The sequence below is a fragment of the Lycium barbarum genome, chromosome 8, assembly GCF_019175385.1.
Source record: "Lycium barbarum isolate Lr01 chromosome 8, ASM1917538v2, whole genome shotgun sequence".
In the NCBI taxonomy this organism is placed as follows: domain Eukaryota; kingdom Viridiplantae; phylum Streptophyta; class Magnoliopsida; order Solanales; family Solanaceae; genus Lycium; species Lycium barbarum.
In genome coordinates this window covers 107,127,664-107,137,485 of record NC_083344.1, presented here as the reverse complement: position 1 = coordinate 107,137,485, position 9,822 = coordinate 107,127,664, and the positions used below count along the sequence as shown (strand labels likewise).

Sequence of the window (9,822 nt, the reverse complement as noted above, 5' to 3'; positions counted from 1 at the left end):
TTAATTAGATGTGTTCATCATTCGACTCGATTTAATTTTACATGATCTTACTTGTAAGGTTCAAATATAATTTAAATAGAAAGGTGATTATATCTAATTACTTTTGATTAACTAATTATATCGAATTTAAATAAAATTCCACTAAATCTCACTCAAGCTTCATCCCGATCAAGTGTTTCGAGAATTCATGTTATTTGACTCAGACATAATCTATAAGAAAATATTTATCAATTTAGTGTAACTAGTGGTGTTCATCATTTGACTCGACTCAATTTTGCAGGGTCTTACTCGTAAGATTCAAATATAATTTAAATAAATAGATGACTATACCTAATTAACTTTATGACCTACTACTAATTCAATTACTTAATGATTGGCGTAAAATTATAAGTAGTTGAACTAAGGATTAATAATTTGGTATAGTTAATATAGAAGGGTATCTATATACCGTAATTTATATCAAATTAAGTAATGTTGATTAATAAGTTATAAAATAAAATGGAAAAAATCTAATTACTATATATGGAATGTATAGCAACGTATTTTATTATGAGATTTCTTACCAAAACTTCTTTTTATTGTTATAATTATTAGGGGGAAACATGAATTCACAAATTCAAGACTTGGAAAAAAAGGAATTCCCTCCTAATTATTTCGGTCTAAAATTTTTGTGCCTAAATTATAGCCTTCTTCATCTATTAGATTGAACAGTAAGATTAGAAAATCAAAAACCCTACAAGCCTAAAGCTTTCAAAATCAATCATTTATAGAGAAGGAAAATTTCTCATTAATTACTCATGTGAATCAACCTAATATCCCCAGAAGAAAGGTTCCGTCTTCTTCTTCTCCTCTGTCTCAATCTCCAATTTCAACCTTTACTTTTTTTTATTATTGCAAATTTTAATCTTAATTTAAAATTTCTCACTTTTCTTGTTCTTAGATTGTCAAACGGAATTGGGTTACTCCAACATCTGATGTTTTCTCTATTTGTCTTCTTACAGATTCGAGGCTTTATAGCGGATTCATATAGCTCAACGACTAAATTACTCTTACTATGCTTTTGGACTACACAGGTTCTTAAGGTCCTTATCTTTGACATACCATTTTGTTACACTCTGTGTGTATATATATATATATATATATATATATTGCTACTTGTCTCATTCATCATTGCTTTTAGAGAATTTTAATTGATTAACAAATGTTATGTACAAAAACAGGAAGCATATTTTTTGTAATTGAATTGTGTACTTTATTTTTTGAGTTTTTTTTTTTTTTTTAAAGATTTTGTGTCATACCCATAAGGAAAAAGAACTCACTCCAACTTCATTGAAAAAGATGTGGCTATATAATGGGTACAATATCTCTTAAAATTCATACTCCGTGATATTATAGACTTTGTTGTTATGGACCATCTTTTTTAACAACAATCATTTAGTAGTACTAGTGTAACAGATTTATATTAATTACTCTAGAATGGTAAAATTTTCAATTCTACATTAATTATGAATTCATTTTAGGACAATGGTCACTACTTCAAAAGAAACAGTAACTATTGCTAACTTTTGAAATCATTTTTACATGACTAATACAGAATTGGACAAAGGAAGAAAACGTTAAAATCCTGCAATATTGAATAATGACAATTTGAGCTTGTGATTTGATACTTGTATTTTTAAGTTGGCTAATTTTTGTATTCTCTTTGTTGGGAAATCTGTCAAAGGAGGGAGGAATTGAAGACTAAGAGGAAAAAGATTTTACCTGTGAGTTTTACTGATTATTGCAATGGTTTTATATATATATATATATATATATATATATATATATATATATATATATATATATATATATGTATGTATTGTTTCTGCTTTCTGATGTTAAAATACTTTACTACTGATAGGTAAATTTATGGAATTAGAGCAGAAATGACAAGCTAAAATCGATGTTGATCCAGCTAAGGTACACTTGGAGACCCTGAGCGGAGAGAAAGAAGAAGACTATGAGACTCTAGATCTCAAAGAAGATGGTGTTATAGAGGAATTCTGTATTGTGAATGTATTTTAATTGAAATTTAAAATTATGTGTAACTTGAAACATGTTTTGGAATCTAAAAACTTTTGAATTCTGTTAGCTGCATTATTAAGTTCTCAAAACTAACAATGCTTGTGGCAAATTCTTCAGTTTGTAGCAATAAATTTTTGAATTCATAGCTAAAGGTATATATAATTGCTACGTAACAAGAAGTTTTTGAATTCGTAGCTAAAGGTATATGTAATTGCTACGTAACAAGAACATAGCAAGACATTTTTACTTTCCGTAGCAAAATGCAAAAAAACTTTAGCTATAATTCCATATATTTCATGGCAAATGGTATGGATTCTTAGCTACAACAGAAAAATATTTGTGGCAAATTCTTTTACTCATAGCTATTAATTTTTTTATTCGTAGCTAAATACGAATAATACTGCCATGAGATTAAGCTGTATAAATAGCGACAAAACATGTGTTTGCGTGGCAAACAAATCAAAAAATTTGCTACAATAAAACACTTTGTGGCTACAATATGAAGACAACTACAACTTTTATCTGTCATGACAAAAGAATACGATTACTTGCTATAAGTATATATTTCGTGGCAAAAAAGTTTTACCATCACAGCTACGACACAAAAATATTCGCAGCAATAAGTATTAGTCCTTAGCCACGAACCATGTAAAGTCTGTAGTTAACCTTTAGCTACGCTACATTTTGCTACAAATGCTACGGAAAAAAATATTGTAGCTAAAGTGTTTATCTACAGAAATTTTCATGTTTAGCTACGCTATATTTCGTAGCTATATATGTGTAATGTTGTAGTGACCGATTCAATGGCCGGAAAGAGTAAGATTCTTTTCAACGGAGGTACTGGTTACATTGGAAAGTTCATTGTGGAAGCAAGTGCTAAAGCTGGTCACGACACCTTGTCTTGATCAGAGAATCTACTCTTTCCAATCCTACCAAAACCAAACTTATCCATACTTTCAAGACTTTTGGTGTCACCTTCGTCCATGTATGTACACTCATTTTTCTTTTGCAGTTATTTCTGTTGGGATCGAAATAACAAGAAAGTCACGCGGAAGCTAATAATTGGAAACATTTATCGATAATAAATCAGACAATAAAGAAGAACATATTAAAAGAAACATAATGTTCTAATATGGCTTGGTCAATTAATCTACATATAAAAAACTAATATAAAAGCATAAAATCTTTTGAGAGAAAAGTCTAAACGATTACATTGTGGATTGTATTGCATTATTTGTGAGAAGAAAAGATTTCTATTTATAAACGTCCAAAACTTTCCTACAAGAAAAATGATAGATCATTTCCACAAATAAACTCTTTTCTAGCAAGTAAACCTTTTTGAGGTAAAACACAATTATGGTAGATTACAAATAAGGTAGGAATTCAGGGCAAACATAACAGTTTCAGGATTTAAATTTAAGTATATTCAGAACTGCACTTTTCAATATTTATGTGTTCAGACTAAATTCCTTAAATTCTGATGTTTTTCTATCATTTCTTAAATTCCTTTCTTAATTTACGTTCACTCTGTTTCTGAGAATTATGCACTGTGTAACCCAATCCGTTTGTACCTTCAAGATTTCCAGTGTAACCATCGCCCATGCACATATAATTTGTTCAGTTCAAATTAGAGGTGAATCTAATTTTTGAACCTGGTGGATATAATAATGTACTGTGACAATGGAATCGGACTTAATATAATATAAATATATATCTTTAAATATTCTCAACTATGTTTGAGAAAAAGGTTGGTGTGATCAGTGTTGTTTTTACGTTCATTTTGATTTGTTAGTATTTTTCACCGTTTTATCTGTTTTCGGGAGAATGGTTTCAGTTGATAAAATGAGGATTAATTGGTGGTGAAATGCAGGGAGATTTATATGATCATGAGAGTTTGGTGAAGGCAATAAAACAGGTGGATGTTGTGATTTCTACTGTCGGTCATGCCCTTTTAGCTGATCAGGTTAAGATCATTGCTGCTATCAAGGAAGCTGGCAATGTCAAGGTAAATCATTTTGTTTCATCATTTACGTAAAATTGAGTTAAAAGAATTAGGAGGAGCCGATGAGGTGATTAGACAGGGCATGACACACTTTTAGCTTACGACATGACACTAGATAGAAAGTTGGGAAGGTCGAGGATTAGGCTAGAAAGTTAGTAGGTAGCCGAGTGGTCTCCTTATTAGTACTATTATTAGTTAGTAACCGCGTAGTTTTTTTCTTCAATGTGTATTACTATATGTTGCCCCATTTGTTTTTTATCTTGCTATTTTATTGTCATATTTTTCTTGATATCATGCTTCACATCTTTGTCTTTTCTTTTGAGCCAAGGGTCTATTGAAAATAACTTTTCTACCCCACAAAGATAGGGTTTAGTCTTCGTACATCCTACCCTCTCTAGACCCCACTTATGAGAATACACTGCGTATGTTATTGTAAACCTGAGATAAAAGGAGGTGATGTGGTTATTGGCTTTTTCGTGCATCATTTGTGTTGTTTTGCTGCACTCGTTGCCTTTTTCTCAGAAATATACATATAAGTGTTTGGAATTTTGTTTAAATAAAATTAATCATAAGTATTTTAAATGAAGATGTGTCTTTTATGGATTTTGGGGAGAGTGCAAGCCAAAGAACCCATGTTTGATAATTGCTAATGGCATAAACATGCATCTCTTCAAGAAGAGATACAAGACTGGAGTCAGAGAAGGTTTGGCATGGCTCAACTAGAGTAACACTGCATTAATAGTGATCAAAGCAAAGCAATGATCGGGAAGAAAGTGTCAAAATTCTTACTTTCTTAATTCTATTTATTATTTTTTTTATATAATTTCAACCCTTCGTGAATTTATTTTCATAAATGTTAGGGGTAGATACACCTATGATAATCTTCAAATGCTTGCTAATTTTAAAATGACATTCTTATGTGATCATTGTTATTCATTATTCTTGCATAAAGATCATATGTGAAGTTTACTTTCAAGTGGTAGGATGATGTGAAATATTACATTGTTTAAAAGTACATGTCTATGCTTGAAAGTTGTCATAAGAGTTTGAGATATAGAGAACATGAGTTAAATGAATTGAGTCACTTGATATGTTCAAAGTTTGGGGGTGTTTGGCATGTGATATTTAAAAGACAACATTAGAATGAGTACGTATCTAATATAATTGGAAGAACTTAGATATAATCTGGTGGATATTGACACATATAAGAGTAATTATTTTGTGTTAGCTCTATATATATTGATGATATGTTAACATAATAGAAACGATGAGGTTTCTATCTTCCACATTCGAAAAGAAGCATCTTGAAAAGCTGATTATATATATTGTTTATCAAGTTTAAAAAATAGTGGGTGTTATGTATTGAGTCCATCTCCTTAAATTGAAAAAGTGCTACTAAATTTATTTAGTCACTTAACATAAAAGAGATTAATACCCTATTTTATCCTACGAAAAAGGCTCAAATATGTCATCGAACTATCGAAAATGGCTCAATTATGCTACTCGTCAATAGTTTGGCTCATTTATGCCATCGACCTATCAAAAATGACTCACTTATGCCACTCATCAATAGTTTGGTTCATTTATGTCATCGCCGTTACCAAAATGACTCATCCATGCCACTTTTCATTAACGCTGATTTTACAATACCAGATATGATACGTGACCTCCAACTAGATGATTGTGGGTGGGTCGGGTGTATGGGTCAAATTTTTTATTAATTTGAGATTTAAAATTGGCTGATTTAATTAAACGACGTAGACCTCTAATTGAAGGCCACGTGTCATATCTAGTACTATAAAATTGGCGTTAATGAAAATGGCATGAATGAGTCATTTTGGTAATGGTGATGGCATAAATGAACCATTTCCAATAGTTCGATGGCATATTTAAGCCTTTTCAGTTAATCCTAAATCAAATTAACTAATAATGATGGAAGAATTGTGACTTAACTTGTGTAAACAAGTGCTATTGAAATGGCCACTAGTCGAGTTCTTGATTTATTTATTTTTTAAAAAGACTAAAGAATTTAAGAAACTCTAAGTCTCATAGTATTTTATAAGGATATACCAGTGCAAGTTGGATATCGAGTATGTGAGAAAATAAACTTATCACATGATATGTCATTTACTTTGGGAGGGAGTGCAATTTCTAGAAACCAAGAAATAAACTTGCATTAGTAGAGCAAGGAAAGGAGTTGCGTAGTTGAGGATTTTTTTTTTTTTAAATCATTAGTTTTGCAAAATATGAGCTCAATTTTGTGATAGTCAAGTTGTTCCAGCTAGAACATATACAGATTATATAATGGGAGTCAAAACGCATAAGTCTTTGACATAATTATGTGAAAAAGTTAAAAGTTAATTCAAGATGGAATAATTTTCTATCGCATTGGTGGAGTCAAAAGAATTTAGCTAATCTATTTACTAAATTTCTTAAAAGGAAGTTGATGAATACAACTTCAAGTTTGATTATGTTTAAAATCCTTAATCAGGTCCACCAATAATGACAATCCTACCCAACACTATGAAATGAGTAGTTATGGGTTCATAGGGTAACAATAAGTCATTGATACGTGGATGTTTCAGTACTTAAATACTAGTACTGGTTGTCACAGATTAAAGGATTGAGTTCTTGTACTCTTAATGAAGTTCAGTTCAAAGAACAAATGTCTCAAATGCAACAAAGTGACTGAAATAACTTCACCTATATGAACATAGAAGTGGTGTCACTTCAATTGAGTGATACTCTCATAAATGTTCTTGACTTATGGATAGCACATGGCCATAAAAGTGCTAAGTATGTTTGAGTGGAAAGCAAAAAATAAAATGTTTATGTGTACAATGTCACCGATGTTATCACAAGGAATAACATGGTCAAAGCAATTATGCTACATAAGATTTCGATTTCGTCTTGTGACATTGTACTAACGTAATGTTCAAATCGAAGGATACATTACTCTATGTGTGAACATAACTTAATCTTTGTGTCCTAGTTTATATTTAAACAAGTGGGAGATTGTTGAAAATTTGTTTAAATAAAATTGATAATAGTATTTTACATGAAAAAGTGTCTACTAAATGAAGGGTTGTATCATTTCATAATTCGGTTACCAGTTACCTCACCAATTCTATTTAAATCCAAATTCTTTAGATTTCAACATTAACTTTTACAGAGTAACTTTCTTCTCATTGCAAAATAACTTTTTCTCTAATTTCAAAGATCAAAGTCCCATAGTTCTTGCTTTAGAATAGAATTTCTTCACTATTTGCTTAGTGCAGAAATTCATAAGCTTGTCATATCCACTAAAACTATGCGCGTACGATTCCGTAACAATCTTACAAAGGAGATGGAGCAAACATCATTTCCAGAAAAACGTTTCGTATGTGTTTCAAGCATTTAATTATGAGTTCGTTGTTCATATTGTCAAATCTCATCTTTGCATTCTTCTTCATATATTTTTTGTGTTCTTGGTTTATATTTTCCAACAATAAGCGCCTATTCTATGTCAGGTACTTTAAATCCTAATTAATATGCCTCTCTCGGCCGTTAGTGAAATATTGGTAAGTTATTAATTAACTCAAATAAGCTGTAGTAACATGTTGTAATCAACTTTAAGTCATACAATTGGGTTTAAGAGTGACGAGCACAAAATACAGTATAATTTAAGCGCTTCGTTAGTCAAAGATAGTATAGTATTTAGATCGTCTCCACATAGATTGGTACAAACAATTACTCAAAAAATACTTGCTTAGTATTATGCAGTTGATCAAAACTTGAGTTATTGTGGTTATAAACCACGGTTATCAACTACAAATATAACTAGAGATGAGAGCAACAATTACTATTAATATAAGAAGTAAGGGTAGTAGACAAGACAAATGCAAGATTTTAGCAATTAGCTCCGATTCGTTTTATTATTCTCTTCAAATATTTATTGAGTCTTTTGAATTCAAGTAATTAGTTTACTCAAGAATTCTGATAAACCTCTTCCGATTATTTATTCAAATTCCAAAAATTAAACTAATTCAAGCCCTGAGAATGTGCAAAAACTATGAATAGAAATGATCTTCAAATGACTTCTCACAAATATCGTCAACTTATAACCCAAGATCAATTATTCAAGAGACTCTTCCGATTACTCCACAAAATCACTCAATAATGAGCTAAATTGCATTTATATTAAGATAATTCATATGACACATATCTCAAGAATCAAATAAAACTACTATCCATAAGTTCAAGACTAATGGAAAGTCCTGTGAACATATGCCAGAAAACATTATGGGTTTAGTCTCAAGGAAAATGTCTCTCAAATATTTTCCTAACTTGGCTCAACCAATAATTTAAGAAGCTCTTTCGATTACTTAGAAGAATCACTAATTAAAACCAACCAAAATAATGCAAAAATATTCACCACTATTCCTCTTTCGATTAAATAAAATAGTAAATAACTCTACAACTCAATTCAAAACTCCATTAACGAATTCAAGCAATAAAACAAGAATCAAATATAAAATGTCAATCAATACATCATGTTTGTTAAAATCCTATAAGAAACAACTCCATAATAGAATAAAAGGATATAGAAGAAATAGAACTAGAAAATATTACAACTGAAAATTGATCCAAACTTCCGTATTGAATCGAATCGGGATGGAAAGTAATGAATCCAGATGTTTGAACTCTTCTATGCACCTCCAATGCCTCTTAGGTCAAAAGTCCCTTCAAAAATTTATTTTTCATATATTTATAGGATACCTCGAAAGTGCTCAAACCAAAATACAGCTAAAAAATCAAAAAATCGAAAGCAACCCGAAATTAGCCTACCATGTCACGCAGGGCGTCACACCAGACGGGGCTGCAGACCATATTTTTAGAACTTGAGATTTTTGGCAATGCTGCAGGGAAAAGGTGCAGGCGCTGCGTGGCCGCGTCGCGCCAGGAATCCTTGCAATGTCCTCTAGTTTCTTTATTTTTTCACATGTATATTCGGTCCTCGAAACCCAAACTTGTTCCCGATTTATTCGTTGGATTTCTACTTGGACTTCAAAGTGCCAAAACCTCCATTTAAGCTCCAGAAATGCTCATTTGCTCGGGAACAAGTCCTACACAAGAAAACACACGTAATAAGTATAAAATAGTAACATTATAGCTCAAAAACGATTAAAGTGTAGTAAATAAGAGGCAACATATAGCTAAAAACCCGTCTTTATAGCCTATCATCAAGAACCTATTCATTGATTATAGAAAATTCCATCTTAGAGTTATGAATAACTTATCTTATACTCCCTCCGTCCAAAAAAGATTGTCTTAGTTTGATTTAACATAAATATTAAGAAACAAAGAAAGACTTTTGAAATCTGTGGTCCAAAACAAGTCTTAGATATTTGTGTGGCTATAAATCATCTCATAAAGTTAATTTGTTTCTATATATAGAAAGGAGTCAATCTTTTTTTAACAGACTAAAAAAGGAAAGGAAGACAATCTTTTTGGGACGGAGGGAGTACATGGTTTGATTATATATTTTTTATTCAGTTTTGTTTTTCCGTTTTTTTCATTCCTAAATCGGATTGTCTTTTTTGTTTCATTATTTCCTTTTTTTCATGCTTTTTTTTTTGTTAACTATCAAACTTTTATTATTTACCAGTGAAACATTACAAAACTAGCTAAGACAACACAGCTTGCTAAGGTCTATCTCAAACACATTAACACTACACCAAGTTACAAGATACAGCTAGCATCAAGAATTGTAAACT

The 9,822-nt window shown here is 30.9% G+C and overlaps 1 long non-coding RNA gene and 1 pseudogene across 1 annotated transcript; both read left to right on the top strand.

Annotated features, from left to right (window-relative positions):
• Positions 1-602: 602 nt before the first annotated feature.
• On the top strand, positions 603-2,193 carry LOC132605235 (uncharacterized). The gene is made up of 4 exons (XR_009569107.1): positions 603-829; positions 1,002-1,082; positions 1,724-1,763; positions 1,901-2,193. It is a non-coding gene; the product is annotated as an uncharacterized LOC132605235 (long non-coding RNA).
• A 674-nt stretch (positions 2,194-2,867) lies between these two features.
• The window catches only part of LOC132606570 (isoflavone reductase homolog), a 28,665-nt pseudogene continuing 21,710 nt past the window's right edge, over positions 2,868-9,822 (top strand).